The sequence below is a fragment of the Gracilinanus agilis genome, chromosome 4 (assembly GCF_016433145.1).
Source record: "Gracilinanus agilis isolate LMUSP501 chromosome 4, AgileGrace, whole genome shotgun sequence".
NCBI lineage: Eukaryota > Metazoa > Chordata > Mammalia > Didelphimorphia > Didelphidae > Gracilinanus > Gracilinanus agilis.
Window position 1 is genome coordinate 308,954,961 of NC_058133.1, and position 9,647 is coordinate 308,964,607.

Genomic DNA, 9,647 nt, shown 5'->3' on the forward strand with positions numbered 1-9,647 from the left:
TGGCAACTCCATCATCAGACCTACAAAGAGTACAATCAGACTCTGAAACTGAAACAGGTCCTGAATGTACTCATGTCTGGGGAAACATACTCAGAATTGGAAGTGGGAAAGAATTGAAGAATTAGCAGAACTAAAATTATGGCTTTTCAAGTGCTTAGCTGTATCCATGACTTTAAACAATTTTCATTTTAGTTCAATAAACTGCTGGTCAGGTACTGTACACATGGCTAGGAATTCCTAGAACATGTTTCTTCTTTGTTGTTATTTGTTTTGTTTTAATTGGTTCACATTGATTTATGTTGTATCTTTCAAGTGATTTCCAAACTTTTTCTTAATTTTTATGTTTTTTTTCTTTATAAATTTCTGTTCAACACCATTTTATTTCTTATGATACCTACAATGGTGCTGTGCTTTAAACAAACTATACGTTTGGAATCTTCAGAAGTGTGTTTCCCTAGCGGGATGATAATTTATTCAAAAGAAGTGTACAAAGAGTTATGACTTGGTGCTAAATGTATATTTTGAGTTTGGGGCTTACTGAAATACAATCCTCAAAGATTTTACCTTCCCTAAGACAATTTTATGGTGTTCATTTACTTGAATTTGTCAAGAGGTTGAACATTTTTGTATTTTAAAGTATTATTTTTACATATTAATTTCCCATTATCTGTTTGTCTTTTTGCTCCTTCACTAGACTCAGAAATATTTATTATATATTTTAAATGTTTTGATAGATGGAAATATCTCTTGATTGTAAGCAATGTCATTTGTTTCATTTTTTTAATTTACACTTCCACATAGTTTGTTGACCCAGTTTATTTTTTCAATGGTGAAAAACATTAATTTTAGTTCTATAGAGAATCTGATATTATTATGAGTGACTTTATTCCCATATTTACATATATTGCAGGAATATGCTTTCTTTTTCTATTCCTTGGTAATTTTTTTGGTAATTTTAATTAAGGTCTTTTTGATTTATTCCTTTTTTTAATTTACATTAATGATTTTTTCAGATTTTTTCGATAAAGAAAAAATTTATTTTATTTTTTATTATTGCATTATTTGATACACAAAGCAAAGCAGAATTGTCCCTACAATATTTTTTCTTTTTTTTTCTATTTGTACCTGGGAATTTGTAACTAATTTTCACCTCAGACTAAATAAGGATATGAGGTTGAGATAAGAATTTCCTTCCCTCCTGTTTTATTTGCATTTGAACATTTTTGCTGTTCCTTATCATTTAAGTAAATTTGCAACAAAACAGCAAAGATGTTTGGGTCCAAATAACACAGGACCAAATGAAGTACTGATTTGACCATTATCCTACTTTCCAACAAAGGAATAAGATAATTCTGACTACAAAATGAATTTTTTTTTAAGCACCTGGTTTTATTGTGTTCTGGATGATTGCCGAGTCCTTCTTCATTTCATAAAATAATTTATTTCATTCCAAAACATTTATTTGCTTTCATAGAGATGTCACTAATGTCTGATCTCCACAGCAGGAATAATTAGTAAATTCATGAATTATCCTCTATTTATACTTCAGACATCCAGCATAATTGTTGCCTAACAAGGTCTGCCTTGATGACAAGACCATCAGTAACTAACAACTGTGTATGCTTTTCGCAAATGTGTTTGAATTCTTTAGTCTTTTTTTTTTAAACCCTTACTTGCCATCTTAAAAGCAATACCGATATATTGGTTCCAAGACAGAAGAGTAGTAAGGATTAGGTCAGTGATTCCCAAAGGGAGTGCCACCGCCCCCTGGTGGGTGCTGCAGCGATCCAGGAAAGCAGTGATGGCCACAGGTGCATTTATCTTCCCTGCTATTAAAAATTTTTTAAAAATAATTTCCAGGGGGCTAAGTAATATTTTTTCTGGAAAGGGAGCGGTAGGCCAAAAAAGTTCGGGAACCACTAGGCTAGGTAATGGGGGTTAAGTGACTTACCCAACGTCACACAGCTGGGAAGTGTCTGAGGTCAGATTTGAACCCAGGACCTCCCATCTCTGGCCCTGGTTCTCAATCCACTGAGCCACCCCGCTGCCCCTAATTCTTCAGTCTCATAATTCAATTTAAGAGCTGAGCTCAGGTAGTCTTTGCATTTGGGAAGTTTCTAACATAGCATAATAAGGAATGACAAATCAGGACAGCCTTCTGAGGCTTGGGTACAAATAAAGGGATAATTCAAGAGTTTGTTAAATGGTCTTCCCTTCGAGGGGCATCTATTCTGTAGCTTTAACACAGACCCACACAAAGCCTTAATGGTAAATGTGAAAAAAGGGAAGGAAAAAAACCTCCCAAATATCCTAACTAAAAAAGAGTCAGCTTCCTGTATTTCATGACAGTGTTTATTTATTTAAGATACTCCTTAAAGATATAGTAGGTATAAAATTGTCATTTGAAGTTTTTCTTATAAAGCAACTGTATATGGATATGCTTTTTAAGCCGCAATTAGGCTCAGATTTATTTTCTGCTTAGGTTTTTTCATCTGTTGAAAGCCTGTGATATACCTCCTTTTGTCCACAAGATGGTGCACAGAACTAATGTGTTTAGAAGAATTGAACAGGCTCCTAAGAAATTCAAAGCCTGACAAGTTCGCTGGCAATACCCCAGATCAAAGCTTTCTTTGCACTTTCTAATTCTCTTTCTTAATGGTCCCCTGAACTCTAACAAAGGAGAAGATCTTAACAGCAAAAACTGAACTAAGCAACTTTCTTTCACACATTTTGGAAGCTGCTCTTGTCACTCAACACTGGATCTGCCATAAAATTATTGGTTTCGTTTGTTTTTTTTTTTTTTTCCTTCAGGAAAAGTGTTCTTGACTGTCTCGGTCAAGAACTTCAATTTAGTTTACTTGCTTTCAGTTCTCAGCGTCTTAAGAATTCACATCAAGACTATAATCATGCTACCTTTGGAGTGTCCGAGACATCCCTTTGTTGACAGGCGAGTGAAAAGAAGCTCATCTTTTAAAGAGTTCTAAGATCGAAACAAGTCCAGTGTTCATAAAATCAGGTCATTGCTTAAATCTCTATAGTTTTTCACAATGTTTAAACTTTTACATTTAGAGTTTTGTAGTTCTATTTTTCTAGAAATGGAGCATAACCCTTTGCAGTTATTTACCTCAATTTACCCCTTACTTATCATCCTGACATGAGTGATAATTAGTCATTGAGAACTTAGAGGTCAGGCTTCCATACTGTGATCACTCCCAGAGAAGACACAGTATATTTTTTAATTGTGTTCATCTCACTTGTTTCATAGATTGCTTCTCACATGTATCTGAGCCCACCTTCAGAGGAGAAATATCTTTTTTTTTTCCTTAGTGCCCTTTTTTCAATGACTTCAGACAGGGATTATATTGTTCTTTACTTCTCTACCATGTTTCTCTGATTTTTAAGTAGGAGAAGGAGAAGGTAGTAATAGGGAGAATGGAACTAGCAGCGTTTTTCACCAATGTCTGTAATTCCCCAGCTTCTTGAACCTTTTCACTTCATACGCTGGCTGTTGAGTGTGGCATTGTACAAATGTTCTTCATTTCTCAGGAGGGTCTTGGGAAACAAGATAGATGGAGCATTTCTTTTGAAATTGTAACATAAATGATAACATGTTCCAAATATGTAATGTAAACTGTGCTATTCAACAACCCTTCTGCCGAAAGCAACTTGCTCAGTTTAGCTAATTGTCAAAACAGCTAGTTCCTTAGAGAAAAACTCAAATTCAACGAGTTAAATAGTGTTTGCAATGGTTGGAAGAAGGACAGGAGAGTGGCAGATGGGAAGCTGGACCGAATTTGTGATGTTGGTTACATAGTCACCAACATGAAGTCATTTCACCTCTAAAATAAGGCTTAGGGACCAAATCTATGGCATAACCTAAGATTTCAGGGGTCTGAACAGAAAACATTTTCAGACTGACTTCTCTTTGTGTTCTATGTAACAGTTAATAAGAGTCCCCCAACTGTCTTAAATAACTTGCCCAACATGAGTCGAATGGGACTTTTTTTTATGTCACGAATGAATGAACCACAAAGCTTAGGTTCTTCAGGGGTAGTGTTTGGGACTTGAACATCATAAGCTTACAAACGTAAAGAAAATCAGTTATTTTATTGTCTTATTGGATTTGTAAATGTATTTTAGGGTTGGACATTTTTTCAATGATTGTAATTGTATTTAAATTCAGATTACATGGTATAGCATATTTTATCACCGTATTTATTTTTAAATAATTTTTAAATATTAAATTCTCTGGTTTCTGTTTATTTTATTTTTGTTTTTGCTTTTCATGTTCAAAATGAGTACAGTTCAATTCATGTAAAATAGAATGGGATTAGATGATTTATGAAAAATTCCCGATGGACATAATACTTTGAGGTCCTAATTCTTATATCCTTTGATACAGAAGTAATTCCTGAAGTCAGTGGCCATATTGCCTGCCTTTGCAATAAAAGACGATCCTAGATATAAGGAGAGTGACTGCACCCATGATCTCATTTTATAGAGGACTCCCACATGGAGAAACTTTCTCTTCTTACCCACATAAATGAGTTAACATGAATCAAACATTTTACAAATCTTAAAGCTCTATTTAAATGCTAGTGGTTGTTATCACTTATAGTCTTAGAGAGCTCACTCGATCACTGAGATGTTAAGGAATTTACCTGGAGGCACACAGCCATTATATGTCAGAGACCAAATCTGAATTTGGCTCTACCTTTCTCTAAGGCCAACTCTCCATCCACTATACCTCACTGCCTCTGCTCTGAACTGAAAATTAATTCTAAGAGGGAGGCACAAAGAAATATTTGTTAACAATGACCCTATTTCCTACCCGTTGTCACTGAGTGAAGTACAGAGTTTCTCTCCATTCCAACTGGAATTTTATATCAGGGACTCTAGGAATGTTCCTAGATCTACTAAAGGTCCATTAGAAAGTCCATGATATGGTCTCTTGCAGAATGTATGTTTCAAACTCAATGATGGCTATAGTTTTGCTTTGGTTATGACTTAAACGTCCCTCACCAACATTAATAGAAGATATCATCTCGCTAGTCAAAGCACCAAAAGTATCTCCAAGACCTTTATCAAGTCTAGTGAAGTGTGTGTTTCGTAATGGCCATTAGGCACGGGAGGGTAAGGAATACAGGAAATAATCTTCTGACCAGAGACATATTTGAAAATACCTCATATTTGAACAAATTAAGAAATATCCAAAATTATCTCTTTTTTTAAAACTCTTTCCTTCTGTCTTAGAATAGATACTGAGTTTTGCTTCCAAAGCAGAAGAGCTGTAAGGGTTAGGCAGTTGGGGTTCTGACTTGCCAAAGGACACACAGCTAGGACATGTCTGAGGTCATATTTGAACCTAGAACCTCCTGGCTCTTTAGATCCTGAACCACCTAGCTGCTCCCTCCCCAAATTAGCTCTTGCAAACACAAATATTCATTATGGAATCCCACACATCTTAGGGCATGTTTCAGTATAGTCTAGCTCCATCATGTTTTTCTTTTGTCTTTAAACTTATATTACTTAAGACAGATAAACAACTAAAAACCAAAGTGTCAACAGAGCAAAAAGGTATAAATACTGGTCTGGGAGGCAGGAAACTAGATGGAATCTAGTCCTAGCTATCCACTAACCATCTTTGTGACTTTTGATAAGTCATTTAACCTTGGCCACAGTTTCCTTCTCGAAAAGATTGACTGGTTCCTGATGTCTCCCAGGTCTGTAATTTTGCGTGGGAGAGAAGAGGAGAGAAACAAGATCTTTTCAACTTTCCAGAACAAATATTCTTTATCACCATATGTCTACCGAGAGGCAAGAATTAGGACTAAGAACTAAATATAAAGGTCTCATTTGAAGAAAAGCCCAACACAGGAAATCAGTAATACTAAGAGCAAAACAATTCCAGACATTATTCTCTTGGATACCAGGTATAACAAATCTGTGTGATTTTTGTTTGGTTAGCAATTTCAGGTCCATTTAAGCACATGAAGTTATTCCTGGATACAATTATCCAGTCTTAATTTTGTCTTTATCAAGTACTGATTTCACTGGGAGCCAGCCAGAGTACACAGGTAGATGGATCCCCAACCAGTATGGTTCCTCCCAAGCAACTTAAAGGTAAAAACTTGCTACAAATTTAATTATTTGGATATTTTTCTCCATTGGCTTAAAAACTAAAGGACTCACTTAAACTAAATTAGTCTATTACAAATATATCAAGAGAATAGATTTCAAATTAGTTGTCTCTACCAACCATTTAGGATCTCAGCTTTTCCTTTGAGTCACTGTTGTGTTGGTGAAGTTGATGGAGTTCTGGAGCATTAGAATTGTTTGACCTTGGACAAATCACTTAACCCCTTGACTCTCTGGGTCTCAGTTTCTTCATCTATAAAATAAGAGAGTTGGTCCTGAAACTGTAGTTTTCAAGGGAATGATATGGTTGAATTAATGTCATACCTGGTCTTTCTTTGCCAGGGCCATCGCCAAATATTTAAAAAGTCATTATGAAAGTAATAAAAATAGCAGACACACCTTGCCTTTATGTGGAGCTTTAAAGTTTTATTCACAGAAATTCCTCTTTATTCTTGCACTCACTGTAGAAAATGGGTAGAATCACAGGAATTCCTTTTTATTTTCATACTTTCCCTAGAAAATGGGTAGAGTATGTAGGATTAGAAGTTTTTACAAGAAACAAAGAAGTATCTTCTAAGAGCAGTATTTGTGGGAAGCTAGTTTTAAGGTTTGATCCATTGATACTTCTGCAAAGGAATGTTTAGTTATTCTAACTACCTCCCCAAAATTAATCCTAAATATCTATAATAATAATATAGATTATAATGATAATAATATCTCATCTAATTAGACTTGCCATGAAGCTTAACCCTTTCTTGCTCAGATTCTGCCACTGAAATTGTACATACCCGTGAGATCATTGTCCAGTTAGAGTAGGCAATGCAAGTGATCTTCTCCAATAAGTTTATTATTTGGAAAGAAAATATGTTGTAACACCTGAGAAACCCAACCTGGAAGAGACTCATAGATGAACTTCTTTAATTAACTTGCCAGTTTCCTGGCCATTCTAGTTACCTGACACCACCCCCCACCTCCACCTCTCCTTTACACACACACACCCCCAGCAGCTGTCCCAAATGATAGGTCATCCATTTCATTGTTACTCTTGATCAGGCAGATTCATATTTCAAAAAAGGCAGATACATAATTCACTCCCTTACTCCTCAATCCCTCCAGGTAAAGAAACTGCTGGGCAGTTTTGTTTGCATTTCAATTCCATAGAAGCTCTGATGATATTCTAATGATAATTGGGGGCTAATACATTTCCCTGGATTTTACAATGTAGTGTTCCTACTCTTTTGAACATATTCATTTTGCTGATTCTATTTGAAAGTGCTCCTTTCTCAACCCATATTGCTTATTTTAGCTCTGAAATTTTTGAATGCAGTATTTTAAAATAGAAATCCAGTTTGAAGAGCAGTTAGATTAAATATATGCTTTTCAAATGCATTTATTTGTTCTTTATTTTCTTATGACTTTGTTATAACAACTGTGGGAAATGTTTATTTGGTTATCTAGTTTTTCTTTTCTTGTATTTGATTATCTCACTGTAGTTCAAATAAAAGTGTCTTGGTGAGAAAATGAATGACATTTCTTGGCAGTTATTAAATTGTTGATGGATTGTGCTGTCTGAAGTAGTCCACCATTGTCCTAGGGACGATTTTAGAAAGCTCTCCCAGAAGCCTATATTTCCTACACATTTATTTATTATTTGGTATATGGCAGAAGAGAAGAGAGAGAAAAGAGGGAAAAAACAGTGCTGGTCTCTGCAAAAAGCATTGATCTATTTAGCCAAATAAGAACTGTAATGCCTAAGCATTTTTCCAAGGAATTAGATTCATTAAGCAGTTTTGAAACAGAATCTAAGATGATTAGATGATTGATTCAGCTAAGTAAATGCAAGTGGAATTTTTTTTTAGCCAGTGCATAGTATATGAAAAAAATGATATCACTGCAATACGTGATTAGGTTTCCCCATTGATCTGAGAGAATTGAGTTTTACAGTCTAACTGAAGACACTGACTATTTTGATCTATTTTTACATACCTTGGGACTAAGTATCTCAACCTCTATATGATATAAAATAAAAATAATAAGTCTGATCTATAGTTCATATGAGATGCTGGAAGAAATATCAAAATAATGATTGTATAAATCACAAAGTGTCTAAGTGATGCAAGTGTCAACCCTTCATCCCAGTTACCTCGCTGTTAGAAAATGACTTTTTTTTGTAAGGAATGAGCTTGGAATAGTTTTGCATCAACCAAGTTTTGAGTATGGGTCTACAGATCATCTATGTATTGGCATGCATGGCTTCCCTACCAGTGCCATCACCTCTAAGTCTTTGCCTGAAGGTTATGAAGAGAGGAATTTCATTTTTGTCTCTAGAAAAAAAATGGTGACATTATAGCTATCACATATGCAGAATATGGAAATCTGTGGAACTTCTTAATTTTCAGGGGAAATATATTCGGGAATCTTCTTTCTTCATATAATGTTCAATTTATTCTGTATATATTCCATTTGAACCCATTTGTTTGCATATAGTCTCCTCCATTAGAATATAAGCTCCTGGAGGGCAGGACTTTGCATGCCTTTATTCCTCCAAGATTTTGTACAGGTTATAAGCATTAACAAATAATTGTTGACTACCTAACTGACTTGATGCCAACCTTTTGTGGCTTCCCTGGACTGAGATCCCAGGAAACTACTCCTTTTTGTTAATTGCATTCATAGTAATAAGATTTTGGGGGGGTCTAAACTTATGATTTCATCAATTTGTTTTATTTCATTTTATTTTTATCAAAAACCAAATATCTATTTTCTCTTCCTCATATCTCTTCCTTCCTCCTCCCTCACTGAAAAAGAAATTTTACAAAAGCCTTTGTAACAAATATTTATGTAGGGAACTGAGGGGTGAAGAAATTCATTCTACCGAAGCAGATGGGCAACTATTTTTTGCCAACTTTTCATTTTAGAAAGTTGTGGAACACTGAGAAGTTTACTGACTTGCCCAAGGTCACATAGCCAAGAAGTGGGTCTTGAACCCAGATTTTCCTGACTCTGGGACCTTTCTACCTACTACAGAATACCAAAATAGCAACAAGAATTTTTAATCAGGGCAAAGAAACTGCAATACAAGATCACCATACAACACCAGAGTATAGGAATGCCCCCTTTCCACCTACTAACCCACAGAGTCTTTCTTAATCAATGTTTTAGAGCAGTGATGGGCAAACTTTTTAAAGAGGGGGCCAAAGGAAAGGAAATGCACATCTGTCAGTTTCTAAGGCAACTCTTTGGAAGTTTCATTGTATTGTATCCTACTCATTGTATTCGTCAGATTAGGAATAATGTTGTGGGGCTGGATAGAACATTTCAGGCCCCCCCATCTGGCCTACTGGCCTTAGTTTGCCCATTACTGTTTCAGAGAAATAGGTAAATGGGGAGAGACACAGATAGTCAAAGAGACAGAGAAAGAGAGACAAAGAGGGAGGGAAAGAGGGAGAGGAGGGAAGGAAGGAAGGAAGGAAGGAAGGAAGGAAGGAAGGAAGGAAGGAAGGAAGGAA